The sequence below is a fragment of the Cricetulus griseus genome, chromosome 5, assembly GCF_003668045.3.
Source record: "Cricetulus griseus strain 17A/GY chromosome 5, alternate assembly CriGri-PICRH-1.0, whole genome shotgun sequence".
NCBI classification, from domain to species: Eukaryota; Metazoa; Chordata; class Mammalia; order Rodentia; family Cricetidae; genus Cricetulus; species Cricetulus griseus.
The window spans coordinates 85,569,814-85,584,930 of record NC_048598.1 but is presented as its reverse complement, the minus strand read 5'-3'; the positions used below and the strand labels follow the sequence as shown (position 1 = coordinate 85,584,930).

The 15,117-nt window shown below is 48.1% G+C and overlaps 1 long non-coding RNA gene across 1 annotated transcript; it reads left to right on the top strand.

Annotated features, from left to right (window-relative positions):
- Positions 1-509: 509 nt before the first annotated feature.
- Positions 510-4,901, top strand: LOC107978511. The gene is made up of 3 exons (XR_003485780.2): positions 510-1,147; positions 3,706-3,787; positions 4,774-4,901. It is a non-coding gene; the product is annotated as an uncharacterized LOC107978511 (long non-coding RNA).
- Positions 4,902-15,117: the final 10,216 nt, after the last annotated feature.

Below are 15,117 nucleotides of genomic sequence, written 5' to 3'. Positions count from 1 at the left end.
GGGGTGGTACCATTTCATGGGCTGAGGTCGAGATCGGCATGAAAAGGAGCCGGGCAAACTCAGCCGCATCTGTTGTCATTGCTTCCTGATGGTGGAGGGTTGTGGATGCTGTGAGATCAGCCATCCCAGACTCCTGCCGCCACACTTCCCCACCACGGCCCGACCGTACCCTCAAGCTGTGTGCCAGAATATACCCTTCCTTCCTTCCTTCCTTAAGTTCTTTCTCTGGGACATTTTATCACAGCAACAAGACAAGGAACGAATATAGCAACAAACCCGTTACAAGCCTCATCCTCCACAAATCCTCCTCTGGCTTTGGCCTCTGTCGCAATCCTACCCCTCCTCCATCGCTTCTTTTATCGTCTCTGATGTCTGCTTTAGACTCACACTCCCAGCTTTCTCCTGGGAGGCTCTGTTCTCTTTCACCCTTCCTCATACCAGATGTGTTTCTCCTTACTGTCTTCCTGCTCGAGGAGGAAGCGCCCAGAGGGCAAGGCGCCTTTTTCTTTTTTCTTTTTTCTTCTGTATCGAATTTAATATTGTATCCCAAGGATCTAGAAATGTTTTCAGCACATTGTAAACACTCAATAAATACTTGTGGGATGAATGAACGAATGAATGAGTCTGGGGCATCTCTGCAGGCCAAGCAATCTTTAATTCGGACGGAGTAGCGCTGCCATCTGGTGTCTGAAACTTGAAATTGCAAGTACAAATTCCAGGGTGCGAAGAAGACTCCAGGGGACCAACCAGTCTTGTGAGTTGAATCCTGTTCAATGTTTCAAATGCCACCACCTGACTTCAAACATCTCAAAGACCCACACACTGTGACTTTTTGTCTTGTTTTGTTTTTGCCTGTTTTGTGCCCCTATTCGGAAGACCTGGTCAACCCCACCAAGAGTTTGCTCCGATGTTTCTAAAATCAATTGTGCACGGAAATACTTCCTTCCTGGAAGAAGGAGTCATGAGAAGAGTTCAGTGCTGAGCGAGAATGAAAGTGGGAGGCAGGACCATGTGTTATGAGGGACCAGTGAAAAAGCCTGAGGGGAGGGAGGGACAGAGGCAAAAAGCCTTTGAGACCAGACCTAGTTTCAACTTGACTGTGAGTCTACTTCAAGCCTTTGAGACCAGACCTAGTTCCAACTTGACTGTGAGTCTGTTTCCGGCTCTTTCTTTCACAAGATGGCCTTGGGCTAAATGGGCTTTAGGCCCTAAAACCCTGGCGTTCCTAACCAGGAACATAAAGGCCACGGGTGCCCCCAGTTTCTGAAGTTATTTGGGTGCTGGTGCCCTAAGTTGAGGATCTCCTCATTCTGAGGCAAGTGTTCCAGGACAGGTGTGTGTGTCGGGGGGGGGGGGGGTTGTTTGGGGAGTGGAACTCTCCACGAAGGCTGGCCTTTTATTCCGGTTTCCTCTCAAAGCCTCACCCCTGTTTGGTCTCAGCCTTGATGACATCCCAAGACTCAGGGCCCTCAGCGTCATGACAACCAGGATCCTCCCCCTCCTAGACACACACACACGCACACGCACGCGCACGCGCACGCGCACGCGCACACGCACACGCACACGCACACGCACACGCACACGCACACGCACTGTATCTGATCTGTTCCTTGTAACTACCTAAGGGTTGATTTAAGCTCATCCATGACTTTCTTTGGGTCTCTGGTCTACACTGGCAAGGTGTGCTTGTCTAGCCTTTCTGTTGAGGTTGGTTACCCTGGGAGATGTAGCCTTGGCTGTTGATGGTGCAGGAGCTTCTCCCGGCCTCTGCCCAAGCTCTGTTCAGCACAGATAGGTGTCCACTGATCCAAGATTGCATGTGATTTAGAAGACATGTTGAGGCTCTCATCCTAAGAGGTTGGAATATCTGGAGGAATGCCATTGAGAGGCAGGCCACCTTGTGACACTGAAGCATGGACTGCTGAACAGTTTAAGGAGCCCCTAGAGTCCTACCTGTCCCCTCTTTCTGTACTCCCTTCCTCTGCTCCTGCTCCTACAGAAGCTTCTTTCTGTTGGGATGCACAGGGTCCCCTGCTCTGCTTCCCAGCCTCTCTCCCTTTGCACACTGGGCTGTTCCTCCAACCCCAGCTGCGTTTCTGCTCATTTCTAGGCATGCTCCTCCAATGGAGCAATGGGCTCTGCTGTGCCTTGTAAACTCAGCATCATTGCCATTACTTTCAAAGGACTCCTCTGTGAACTCCCAGATGCTAGGAGCTTAACTCCCAGGATGCCCTAGCTTGTTGGGCTCGATCTTGGAGCCTGTCAAAGGGAAATGCAGATGGATAGGACAGAAGTCATTAAGCCTAGCACAGGGCTGGGGGGTGGCACACACCTTCAGTTCTAGCACTGGGGAGGCAGAGGCAAGCAGATCTCTGTGAGTTCAAGGCCAGCCTGGTCTACAGAGCAAATTCCAGGACAGCCAAGGCTACACAGAGAAACCTTGTTTTGGAAAACAAAAACAAACAAAAAGCAAAACAGCAGCAGCAACAACAAAACAAGCCTAAACACAGATAAGCTTTGAATTTTCTGTGAAAACTTAGCAATCAAATTCACACACGCAGGTAAGAACAAAAAATGCATAACAGAATTTGGCCAAAAAAGTAAAATAATCTTATAATGATTTTAAATTTTCATACATTGAATTAAATAAAATACATTGCTAAAATTAAGTTTTGGGTTTATCTGTACTTTAAAAATGGGACTAATATAAAATTCTATGTTACATACATGGTTCACTTAAAACTTCTATTGGATAGAATTGCTTTAAAGGGTGCTTGGGTCAGATACGGTGGCATGTATGAGGCAGAGGCAGGCAGATCTCTGTGAGTTCAGGGCCAGGCTGGTCTACAGACCGTGAAAGAAAGAAAGAAAGAAAGAAAGAAAGAAAGAAAGAAAGAAAGAAGGGAAGGAGAGAGGGAGGGAGGGAGGGAGGAGGGGAGGGAGGGAGGGAGGGAGGGAGGAAGCAAAAAAGTGTTCGAGAGCAGGGCCTGGTCCCCCATACCTGTAACCCCAATACTAGGGAAGCTGTATTGGGTTACAATAGTGAGATTCTATCTTTAAAGGCATGGCAGGTGATAGTGGCAGCACACTGCCTTTGCTCCCAGCCCTGGGAAGGCAGAGGCAGGCAAATCTCTGAATTTTATATCAGCCTGGTCTACAGAGCAAGATCCAGGGCATCCAGGGATACACAGGGAAACCCTGTTTTGAGGGGGGGAAAAGGTGTCTGGGGCAGAAGATATACATATTGTCTAACAAAAGTTATAGAAGGCCATTTTTATTATGTTACATTAAGTCCCAATACACTAGGCCGAAAATCAAAATGGTGTTGCTTGTACTAAAAAATCAACCCAAAACTGTTATCTGACCTTCCAAGAAAGCAAGTGAGATGATAGATTTCCCAAGCAATTGGCATAAAGATGAAATTTCCCTCTGCCTAATTCTTACTTGAAAAAAAAAAAAAAAAAAGATACCCCAGACGGCCCAATTTCTATTGCTCTGTCTCTCTGCCCAGTTTTTCAGGGTAAATATCTTTGAACTCACCATTTCAACCCTAATCCCTGCACTGGGGATGCTGACACAGGGGACTCAACGTGAGAAATCCTATCTCAAAATCAAAGAAATGATCAATCAATATTTTGTCTTGTTTTTGCTTCCTCCAGCCCTTCTCTGTTTATAAAACATCTTTATTTTTTTTTCATTTTATAGAAACAATAGACAATGTCACAATGTTGAATGCGGGTGGATGCTACATTACAGTTCAGTCACCAAGAGTCAAGAGACCTCTAGGGTAAGGAGGGAAGTGAAGGCTGGACGAGCCATGTTGTGTGGGAGGAGGGTGTGATTTGGGTAAGGACATGGAGGTCTGTCCTGGTGATGGGTTCAATGTACTAAGGGAGAAATAACTACGTCTGGCAAGATCGCAAAAGCTTAGGGGGTCTTAGGAAAAAGAGTGAGTTATAGTTTCCACCCATGTGTCCAGTCACAAGTCCATCATTTTATCCTGAAAGAGGAAGACATGCAGGAAGTCCCTGAAGTGAAAGCTGGAAATATGGATGCTATCTCCTTCCAGACCCAAGAGCTTTGAACCCCAGATCGCAATGCAATTTCAAATCTAGGACAAATATTTCCCCTGAATTTGTCTAGAAGGAGGCGCCTGAACAAGCCACATTTTCTAGAGGTCCTGGGGTTAGAGGCTCAGGCTCCATGGTCAGAATGCCCACCCTGCTCTGGATCTCAAAGGCTCTGCTTCCCTGCAAAGCCTGGTTCCAAGCAGTTTCTTTCGGGCTGTTGACCTGGGTCCTGGGAGAAGTCACAGAGGGAAACACATGGTCCTGCTGAGATGAATTCCTTCCATCTGGACATTACTGTGTTTGGCAGAAAGAGGCGGCCGGGACTGAAAACACAAAGCCATAGCTTGAAAGTGCTTGCATTTGCATTTTGCAGAATTTCTGGTCTGGCTATCCTAGGTCAACAATGACTCTTCCTAAGAAGAGCTAAGATTTCTGTGGTCCTAGGGATTGGCTGCCCTGAGCTGGGGAGAGGCTGGGGTTGAGGCCAAGCTGGATGTTGAGTCAGTTTATGAAGGGCCAGCTGTGTTTCCCAGCCCGGGCCAGGAGACTACCCTAAGATTGGACCAAAAGGAATAGGAAGCTGACCAGGCCAGAACAGGCCCTAAAGGGTCCATTCTAACTAACTAGAACAGGTTAGCTAGAAAACAGTGATGCTGAGCTAGAGAGATGGCTCAGAGGTTAAGAGCACTTGCTACTCTTCCAGGGGACCTGAGTCCCATTCCCAACAGAGGATCACAACGCTTGGTTAACTCCAGCTCCAGGACATCTGATACCTTCTTCTGGCTTCCTCTGGATCCTGAACATGCAAGGCAAATATCCACATGAAATTCATACATACGTAAATAAAATAAAATAATCTAAAGTAAGGAAGGGAGGGAGGGAGGAGAGGAAGGAAGGAGGAAGGAAGGAACGAAGGAAGAAGGAAGAAAGAAAGGAGGAAAGAGGGAGGGAGGGAGGAGAGGAAGGAAGGAAGGAAGGAAGGAAGGAAGGAAGGAAGAAAGGAAGGAAGGAGAAAAGATGAAGGAAGGAAGGCAAATTTTCCAACCTGTATTCTAAAATACTAAAATCTGATGTCTAAAATTCCCATCACTCATTTTCACCTGGAAGGATTAAGATCTGTGCTTGTTTTTAGTTTCAGTTTTCAGAATGAAACATTGTTTATTGAGATAAAATGTGTGAGCCAGGCTTGCATATAAGATGTGAAAAAAAATCACACAAAGGCAGATCCCAGTGTCAAAATTTTGCCAAAACATAGCTAGTCCAACCAGCTGCTGCACATGTCAACAAGAAAGTGCTGGGAGCACGGAGGAGAGAGGGTTGGTTTAAATCTTTATCCCGTCCATCGCAGGAAGATCCTGACACTTCCACTGTTCTCCAAGGGCTACAGAGGAGCAAGGCTGTGCTTCCTGTGCTGTGGTCTGGCTGGCTAGACACCTGGAAGTCAGTGATTCCACTCTTTCTCCCAAAGACTTCATAAGAAAAAAGCCCTAGAGGACGCTGCATAGCAAGACTGTTAAAAGATACCAGACTCTGGAGGCAAACTGTCTAACAAAGACTCTGGCTGGATCTATGACCTCCTTCTCTCCGAAGCCCAGTTTCCTTATTCACAAACTGGGACTGATGATAGATACCTATGTTATGGTGCGCTGTAAGGATGACACAATATAACACGTGGAATACTTGGACAGCACAGATATTAGGCTTTGATGAGTGTTGTCTTTACATCATAGTTTTATCTTATTTTTAATTATGTGCATGTATGTGTTTGTGTGCGTGTGTGTGAGTTCCTGAGGAGGCCAGGGGTGTGGGCCTAGAGCTAGAGTTACAGGTGCTTGTGTGCTGCCTGAAGAGGGTGCTGATAACGGAACTGAGATCCTCTGTGAGAGTGAACCTTTACCCACTGAGCCTTCTCCCCAAGCCCTGATAAACGTATTCTTATCATCACTAATTCCCACCACCAGCTGAAGAAACTGCCGTCTATCTAACAAGAATAAGTTGAACATCATTCCTTTATTCCTTCAGTATTTCCTCAGGCCTATGCTACAAATAGGATTTTATAAGGAATATAAAAATCACAAAGACAGCTTGAAAAACCTTCCCATAAGAGTAAGGAGACATAGCCACAAGATCTGCAATGCAGTGAAGTGGACAAGCTTAGGTGACAAATCTCCCAGGTCCCTGTATAATTCACGATTAAATGAAGCCACAAGCAACTGAAAACCCAAAATGATGGCTTAGATAAGGTAGACTTTTCCCCCACCTATAATCTCAGAAAAACAGTCTAGAGAAGGTCGTCAAGGGTTCGACAATGGTTAAGGGTCCAGGCCATTCACAATCCACAGCTTCTCCCAAATCATCCAACAGGGGTTTTAACTCCAGCCTTTGCCATCCACAACTCCTTCACTATTTTCATCATAGCCACGCTCAACAGAACAAGTTCTAGGGACCATCCTAACTACTTTTCACCTATTAACCCATATACTCTTCATAAGAGTCCTACTACACAGACATCAACTGTGGCATAAAAAGATCATGTAAGTTATCCAAGGTCACACAATTTGCATATAGCAGGGCCAAGATTTGAACTTGGGCCATCCACTCCAGAAGTTTAACAAGCAACTCTAACAGGCACACACTGCAATCCCTGATTTGGGCAAAAGAATGTATTTAGGGGCAAGCCGAAAAGGGCATTATCTCCTTTTAGTGATCCTTTGGCGAGAACTTAGTCACATGTCTGTGACAGACGCAAGCAAGGCTGTGAAATGCAATCTTTGTTAATATAGGTACCTCATGGTGTGGTGACCCCCCAATCATAAAACTGTTTTTGCTGCTTCTTCATAACTGCAACTTTGCTACTGGTATGAATTGTAACCTAAATATCTGATGTGTGACCCAGGTAAAAGGGTCATTCAATGCCCCCTGACAGGAGTTGCAACCTAGAGGTTGAGAAATGGGGATCTAGAGTAACTGTGAGTTCTAAGAAGAAAGAGAACAAACGGACTTGGGAGCCAGGTCCAGGGAGGGCTGTGGAGTACCAGTGATGGTCTGGAGGGCTTAAGGAACCTCCAAGGGTGTTTAAGTCGGGAAACAACACAATATGAGCCCAGCTTTTGGGCTAAGCACTCAAGATCACATGTTGCACCAGCTGGAAAGGGCTGGCAGGAAGATCTTGCCGTAAATGCTCCAAATGCTTTGGTTTCATGGAGAAGAGACAGTTAAAAAAAAAAAAAATGGAGTCTTGACCTCTGGGAGGTCAGGACTTGGAACCACCTGGTGGGTAAAAGATGAAAAAGCCAAAGGTAATTTCAAATAAGCCTTGGGCCTTCTAGTGGGGCGGGGCTAGAAGATGAGTTCAAGTTGGAGGGCATGGACTTGAGATTCCTGCAGGGCCACCTGGTGGAAAAGCTTACAGAGGGATAATGGGAAAAAGTCAGCGCTTACAGACACAGCTGTGAAGTCATACACAGGGAGACCTTGGAAGCACTGGGCGCAGATGACACCCTCAGGAGAGAGCCAGTTGAACAGACCCCATGAGGAGGCAACAAAATGAGTCCTGCGACAGAGGAAGCAACCAGAGGAGGGATGGTCCATATAGGAGGCAGTTCACACAAGGAGCTTTGGGCTAAGCATGGTAGGGGAAGAGGTCAGGAAACACTGAGGGCTCTGAGGGCTCGTGGCTTCGGCTGGGGTTGGCCCTAGCACCCCACATGCCCCCATAAGCTGTCCTGTTGTCCCAGCTATGGCTTTAGCACTGGGAATCTGCAAAGTCAAATAGTTTAGATTTATGATGGAAAATGGCCCTGGGGACTGGGACAATTTACTGCTCACAAACAGATTCCAACTTGTCCATTAAAGCAACCTCATTCCAGCCCAACACCCAGGCATGTTCACACCTCTGGTGAGGAGTCAGGCCTGCCCAGATGATTAGCCTCTGGGCTCAGTTCTCAGAGGAGCGGCTGCTCCCCTGCAGGAAGCATGACAGCCTTTAGAGCCAGGGTCACAACAGCCCACATTGCTGCAGAGAGAGGCCAGGCCTGGCGACAGTACGTCTGCCCCAGCCTGCCCTGGACAGGGACTCTGAGGGGGCAAGCCCTGCCCCCTGGAGCGAATCATGGCCGGATTGGGTAACAAAGGACTTTGATGCCAGTTCCCAACTCTGCCATTTAAGAACCCTGTGGTTTGAACAATGCCCCCCACCTACCTACCCCCCACCCCCACCCCGGCCTGAGATCTTTCCCTCTTCTGTAAATGAAGAACGATAATTCCCACCTTAAAAGGGTTCTGTGATGGAGGAATGAGGTATAAGAAGCAAGACTAAGCTCAGGGACTGGGGCCTGGTGCTCCCTTGAGAAACCAGATGAGTTCTTATTACTGGCTGACCAACAGTCTGGCCTCTTCCCCAAAGTGTGAGTTTAGAAGGATGCCATCCCCCCCAGGTAGGGAGCATATGCTGGGGGATGCTCGCAGGACAAAGAGTAAGGAGAGGATTCTTTGTATATTTTCTCTACTCCTGCCCCTTGTCTCCTTTCTTGGAGGATGGACTCCATGATAGGGATAAGGTTGGACCCTGGAGGCTGAGAAGAAAGGCAAGAGAATACCCTCACTTGAACCGCTGGCCTTGTGCTTGGGGGCTACCATCATATTCTCCCAGGCTTGTGTGCATGTGGCTTAAGCATCGCTCCCATTTTCTTGACCATGTGGTCTTCGGGCATCTGTAGAACTATGGAAGTAACTGACCAGCTTTGAAACGATGTAGATTTCTTCATTCTATTGCATAATTTTCACCTTCTAAGGTCACCTGCACCAATCTTGGCTATGACCACTGCCATCCCCATGCGCCTGCTATGGCATTCACTCCAATGAAGTTACTGTTTTCTTACTTTAAAAATTGAGCACCAAGGGGGCTGGAGAGATGGCTCAGCACTGGCTGAGCACTGGCTACTCTTCCAGAGGACCTGAGTTCAATTCCCAGCACCCACATGGCAGCTCACAACCATCTGTAACTCCAGCTCCAGGAGTTCTTCTGACACCTTCACACAGATATACATGTAGGCAAAATGCCAATGCACATCAAATAAAAATTAATTTAAAAAATTGAGCACCAGGCAATGGTGGCGAGAGCCTTTGATCCCAGCACACAGGAGGCAGAAGCAGGCGGATCTCTGTGAGTTCAAGGCCAGCCTGGTCTACAGAGTGAGTTCCAGGACAGCCAGAGATGTTTCACAGAGAAATCCTGTCTCAAAAAACCAAAACTAATAAATACATAAATAAATAATATTGAGCAAGAAGCTGGGATGGAGCAAGAATCAGACTGGGGGTGGGGGTGGGTTACAGGGTCTATGTATTCCCATTCTACACTTCGTTTGCTGGGTTACCTCCCACCCCACTGACCACTGAGCAACATGAGCAGGAACTACCCAAGAGAGACATCTCCAACCTCCCAGGCCCTTAACCCTAATGCCCCATCTTCAGGCAGATGGGAGTGGAGTTCCAACACAGCCAGTGATGCAGATAAAAAGTGCTCAGCTATGTCCCAGGGTCCCCCTCCTCCTCCTCCTGCTCTGACACACTCTCCTGGAATAAGAATCATTAGCCAAAATGGTCAAAGCCCAAACCACTCATCAGTCACAAGGGAGATCCAGGTGGGGCATGGGGGGGGGAGGGCTTGTGATTGGCAGGAGACTTGGTTCCTGTCCTAAGAAGTTTTCATTGTGCGTGTAACCAGAGAGACAAGGTTGACAAGAGTGAATCATTGGGAGACAGAATAAGATGTGTAAGACTTTAAAAATCTAAGATTCTGGAAACACACTCTATGAGTGTTAGAGAGACCCACACAAGTATTACTCTGTTCCAGAAGGGAGTAGGCAGAGTGATCATCTCCCAGTAACAGTCAGGAGACTAAGTCTCCATGAAGTAGCTAACCTTGGCCAGCTGGGACCAGGGTGTGCCAGCTGTGGTCGTTGCAGTGGGTTGGGGCTTGTGCAGGGCGGGGTGGGGTGGGGCAGGGGAAGGCCTATGCTTGAGTTTTGTTTTTTTCTGAGTCCATCTGTCTACTCAGCATGAGGCCAAGGCAGCCTTGCCCTCAGCTGACCGCTGCCCTTCCTCTTGGTGCAGCTGTGGTTGTAGTTCTTTCTAGACCCATGTCACTCACAGCACATGACTCCTCTCTGAGAGGTCCCCGTAGCCCCCATATAAGTGGAGTGACTGGGTCACTGTTTAGTCAACAGAAACAACTTCTCAGAAGAATCTTTTCAACTCCCTAGTGTTTATTTTGTTTGCTTTGATTGGGAGTTTGTGGGAGTGAGGTGGCTAGAAGGCTATTGTCTTTGGTTCCCCCACACACACACACACACTCCAACTATAATCCTCAGTAGGAGTTGAAACCCTGGGGCCTCAGGCCTCTCCTGTTATGGGACCTGCTTCAACTTCAAGAGCTGTAAGCAAATAGCTTCCTTATCTACCCATGAACTCCTCCATGTGGTAGAGGCCCCAGGAAGCCCAGACAGATAGGGGCTGAAGGAGATATTAGGTAGTGGGGATGTTGGAGTCAGGAAGGAAGATGGCTTGAGACAAGATCTCTGGAGGCGGGAATGGTCCAGCCATTACTGATCTTATAGTCAATTTCAGAAGAAGCCCCACAATCACCTTCAGGGACTTCAAAGGTTTGGGGGTCCCTAATGAAAAAGCTTAGGACCCTTCCCACCACACCCATTCCCACCCTGTCCCCCAAACCAAGGGCAACCAAGAAGACATGGCCCTATCTACCTGACTGATCTCCTAAAAGCAGCATGGAGGCCACAGCCACTAGTGCTCTTCACAGACCCACCCCATCCAACACAGCCCTGCAACAGTCCTGGCAAGTCAAGAGAGGAAACCAAGACTGTGCCACCCAAGATAAAGGCTTCCGTCCGATTTTGTGGTTCAGTTGGAGCTGTGTTCTTAATTGTCCAAATAAACAGTTTTCAACCTGGAGGCCAGGATGTGCCAAAACATGCCGCTTCCATTTCTAGCACTGACTGGGTGCTGGGGGTACACACCCATTTCCAAGTCAGGACTGGCTCTAAATGGTACCCAACGGGCCACGGCAGCCAGCAGGAAGAGCTAGTGGCAGAGTGTTTACCAAGCCTTTGCTTCCAGCTCTACAACCTGCTCCTCGGTGACCTCACTGAACTATTCCCCCTTTCCACAATACACATAGGCCCTGGTTTCCGAACCTTTAAAGAGACATCCACTGTCTTCTATTTTTGATTGTGAGCTTGGCCTTTAACAGCTGAGTCATCTCTCCAGCCCCCAGCTGTACTTCCCAAAATACGAACACTTCAGTGTCAGGATCATTTGAGAACTTACTGCAAGTTCAAATCCTTAGGCCTCATTCCCACTAAATCAAAGCACTCCTGGTGATTCTGACTGACTCCTGTTAGTAGACATAGAGATTTCTGTCCAGCCTTGGCATTTTGTTTTGCTTTGCAGGGGTGGGGATTGAACCCATGACCTTGTGCATACTAGATAGGCGCTCTACCCCCAGACCTAGCTCTCATAGTTAAGGAGCCTTAGATCCCATAACTGTGATAACTGGTGTGCTCTTCAGAGAGGCTAACACCAGCAGAGTATTCAGATGCCCTAAACTCAGCTTGTGACCCTGTTGTATTCTGGAATCTGCTCTGGGCTCAGGCATCTGGTTTTTGTAAATGGTCTGGGATCTAACAGCCCAGGGGAACCTGGCCAGGCAGTTCTCAGTACCTGCTACATGACTGATACACTGGCAGAGTCTTACCTCCAGGCAGGCCTTCAGGTCAGATCCTAGGGAATTTTTTGAGTTGGCAAATGTCTAAGAAGACTATGCTGGCTGTAAGGTCCCAGGCATTGTTGAAAGAATGGTTTATTTAAAATTCATTTCCCTGCCAGCCGAACCTCCCCTACAGAGACACCAGCCTTGGGAATGTGGCTTCTCTGACAGGGAACTTCTGTGTGCAGGATGGCTGCTGGGAATTCCTGGCTTAAAGCCAAACCCTGCATCTATCCACAGTGACACCCTCAATCCTCAGACTGTCCCGGCACAACAGCCAGGGCTGTGTGGCTGGTGTGTAGGGCTTTGCTTTCTACATAGCACAGGCTAACCTGTAAGCTCAAACTGCAGGACAGATCCAGGTGACAGAAGGCCGCCAGGAAGCTGGGTTGGGGACCCAGCGAGGACAGAGAAACTTACAGGAAATGAAGGAAGGGGTAAGGCCTGGTAGGGCTTCCCGCCATCCTTCCAATGGCTGCAAGAGCTACTTGTGGTGAGATGAGAAGGGTTAGACAAAGCAGATGCAGGGCCCAGGACATGCTACGTTCCCACCAAGCCAGAGAGCCATTTGAATCACAGGCTTTTCTTTCTGTGTCCCTGGAAATCTCAGGGAGCCTGAATGAAGGTGGCAGCAAGTTACTGGTGCAGGAGAGGAAGGGAGGGGGTAAACTGGACTGACTGACACATCTGTCACAAATCACCAGGCAAGGCTCACACAAAATCTCATTTTAGACCCAAGCCTTCAGGTCTGTTTTGGGAAAGTTGAGTAATCGTGTGATTCTGACCACCAGGAGATTTTTTTTTTTTTCCTGCCTGGTTCCAAGTGGGAATGAGAAAGGCTCTGTAGTCTCTTAAAGGGGAAAAGCCACCTTGGTTCAATTTCATTTGGTTCACCGGGGGCTCAGGTTACGAGCTATGGGCACTTGGTGCTAGGGAAAGAAATGGGCAGAGGCAGCTTTGTCCCCTCAAGGGGAGAGGCAGGAGCAACTCTCCCAGACTTCACTACTTGGACCATAGTCTGGTGGGGGCAGGGGAGGGGGCAGCCACTGGGCCTGCAGAATCTCACCAAGCAGCCTGTGCAGGATCCCCAGGAGACTCTAAATCTTGGTCTGTCTGTCCCATTCACTGGGAATAGAACGAATCCAGCCTGCCCTCTATAAGCTGTGAACTTGCCAATCAGATGACTCAGGTGGGAATGAGAAGTACACATACTTGGTCTATTTAAGGCAGAGTCGCCTCAATGCAGTGACCCAGCACACAAGCAAACACACACACACACACACACACACACACACACTCTGACCTCTACAGGGACTTCAGCCACTACACCTGCAACGAACAGTTGCAGATGAAGCCCAGAGGCTCTACAGTTCACAGCTGAGAAAATGGTGTGTGATTTACTAGGACCAAGATGTTATTATTATTATTATTATTATTATTATTATTATTATTTTGTTGTTATCCTCTATCATCTCATAGATGTGTTCAATTGGTCAGGAGGCGGGGGAGGGGGGAGGTACAGATGAAAATACATTTTACAAGTCATGCTACAAAAAAAAAAAAGACATCTTTTTCTGATCTCGGGCAAAAGAAGCAACAGTCTAGATGTTCAGACCTGAAGAGGCAGTCCCTCTCAGAGGGGTCTGCTGTCCTGATCCCCGGCAGTTCTTTCCTGGACCCTCATTCCCATGAGGTAAATAACAAGGAGATCCGAGGGCAACTTTCTGAATGGCTTTCTCCTTTCTCCTTGTCTAAGTGATGGACCACCTCCTCAACTGTCTCCCCACTCCTCCTTTGCAACCCTGAGCGCCAACAGCCAGGAGCTATCTCTTTAAGAGAATGGCCTGACAGTTTGTTTACCAGATTTGTTTGGGTCTCAGTGGGAGGAAAGAATAAAGATAAGAGTTGATTGGGATGATTGAAGGAAAGACAGACACTGGGAGTGGGGAGGGTGGGGGTGGGATTGCAGAATTCAGAAAAAGGAGGACTAGAAAAGCTGGTCCAGAGGGAGAATTTATTTTTGCAGCAAGGATTCCAGTTCCCCAGGGACAGTTTCCATTGAGTAAGTTAATCACCAAATCATGCGTAGGTTGGGTCAGACACAATTCCGAGTCCAACTGAAGGAGACCAGGGCTGTGCTACCAGCACCCTGATGCTTCAGGCAGAGACAGCACTGGAGTAGAGGGGACTAGTGTATAGTGATAACATTGGCATTGGAAGGAAGCCAGGGTTACCTGGGCATTGCACTGAAGCAGAAGATAAAAGCTTCTGCCTTGGGCGCTATTCATGGGCTTCTGGGTAGGTCTGTTTTTGTAGTCGGCACCTGCAGTTGGGGACCAGTAAGACATTTTGGGAGGTAAGGTCACACCCTGCTCAAGCCTGCAATGCAAGGTGGGTTTCAGGATCTTTTACTTTAAGTATGCCAGTGAATCTGTTCCCTGGGAGGGACAGGGCGCTATGGGTGGTGATCAGAAAGGGAAGTAACAGAATCAGATCTGACGTTCTGGAGGCTATAACTGGTCTGGGCAGGCCAAGGAAGAGGGGTGTGTGAGAGTGGCTTTGTTAGAGTTCAGAGTCCAAAGACAGCGCTGCTGACACTGAACTGGAAACATAGTGAGACCTCCACACCCATCCCCTCTCCTTGCCTAGTCCTTCCTGAATGAATGGCTTCACTGTAGACACGAATCTACCCATGCTGGCTCTGTGCAGGTGATCTGGCGAGGGATAGCAGCCCTGCATCACGTTAAGGATCTATCTAGCTTGGCCCTGGGACAGGCAGAGGTGGCCAGGCCCTTATTGGGGAACAAGTGAGCTGGGTATTCTTAGAGCTTTCCTGTCATGTTCTGAATATTTGGGGAGCTGCCCGGGTCTCACGTATCACTTAGTGGTGGAGATTAGGTGTGGAGAAGACACTGTGGAGAAGAACACCTCTTGGCCTGGGTGTTAACATCTCTTCTCGTCACACTCCCCCCCCCCATCCCTCAAAGCCCCTACCTCCTGGACTAGGCTGCCTGCCTCTGTCTACACTGCTACACCTCACTAGAGAAGCCCCCTAATCTAGGGAAAAGTTTCAGCATCACCCACCAGAAATCTGGGTGACGATTTTGCTTCTAGAAACTCAAAAGGGAACACACCACATGCTTGGTTTGGGGGTTGGACCAGAAGACCTACTGCTAGATTTTTGCCCGTTTTTCAGGAAGCCTGTGCCACCCACATACACACCCTCTGTCACTAATGAGGTGTTTATTTGCCAGGTACATG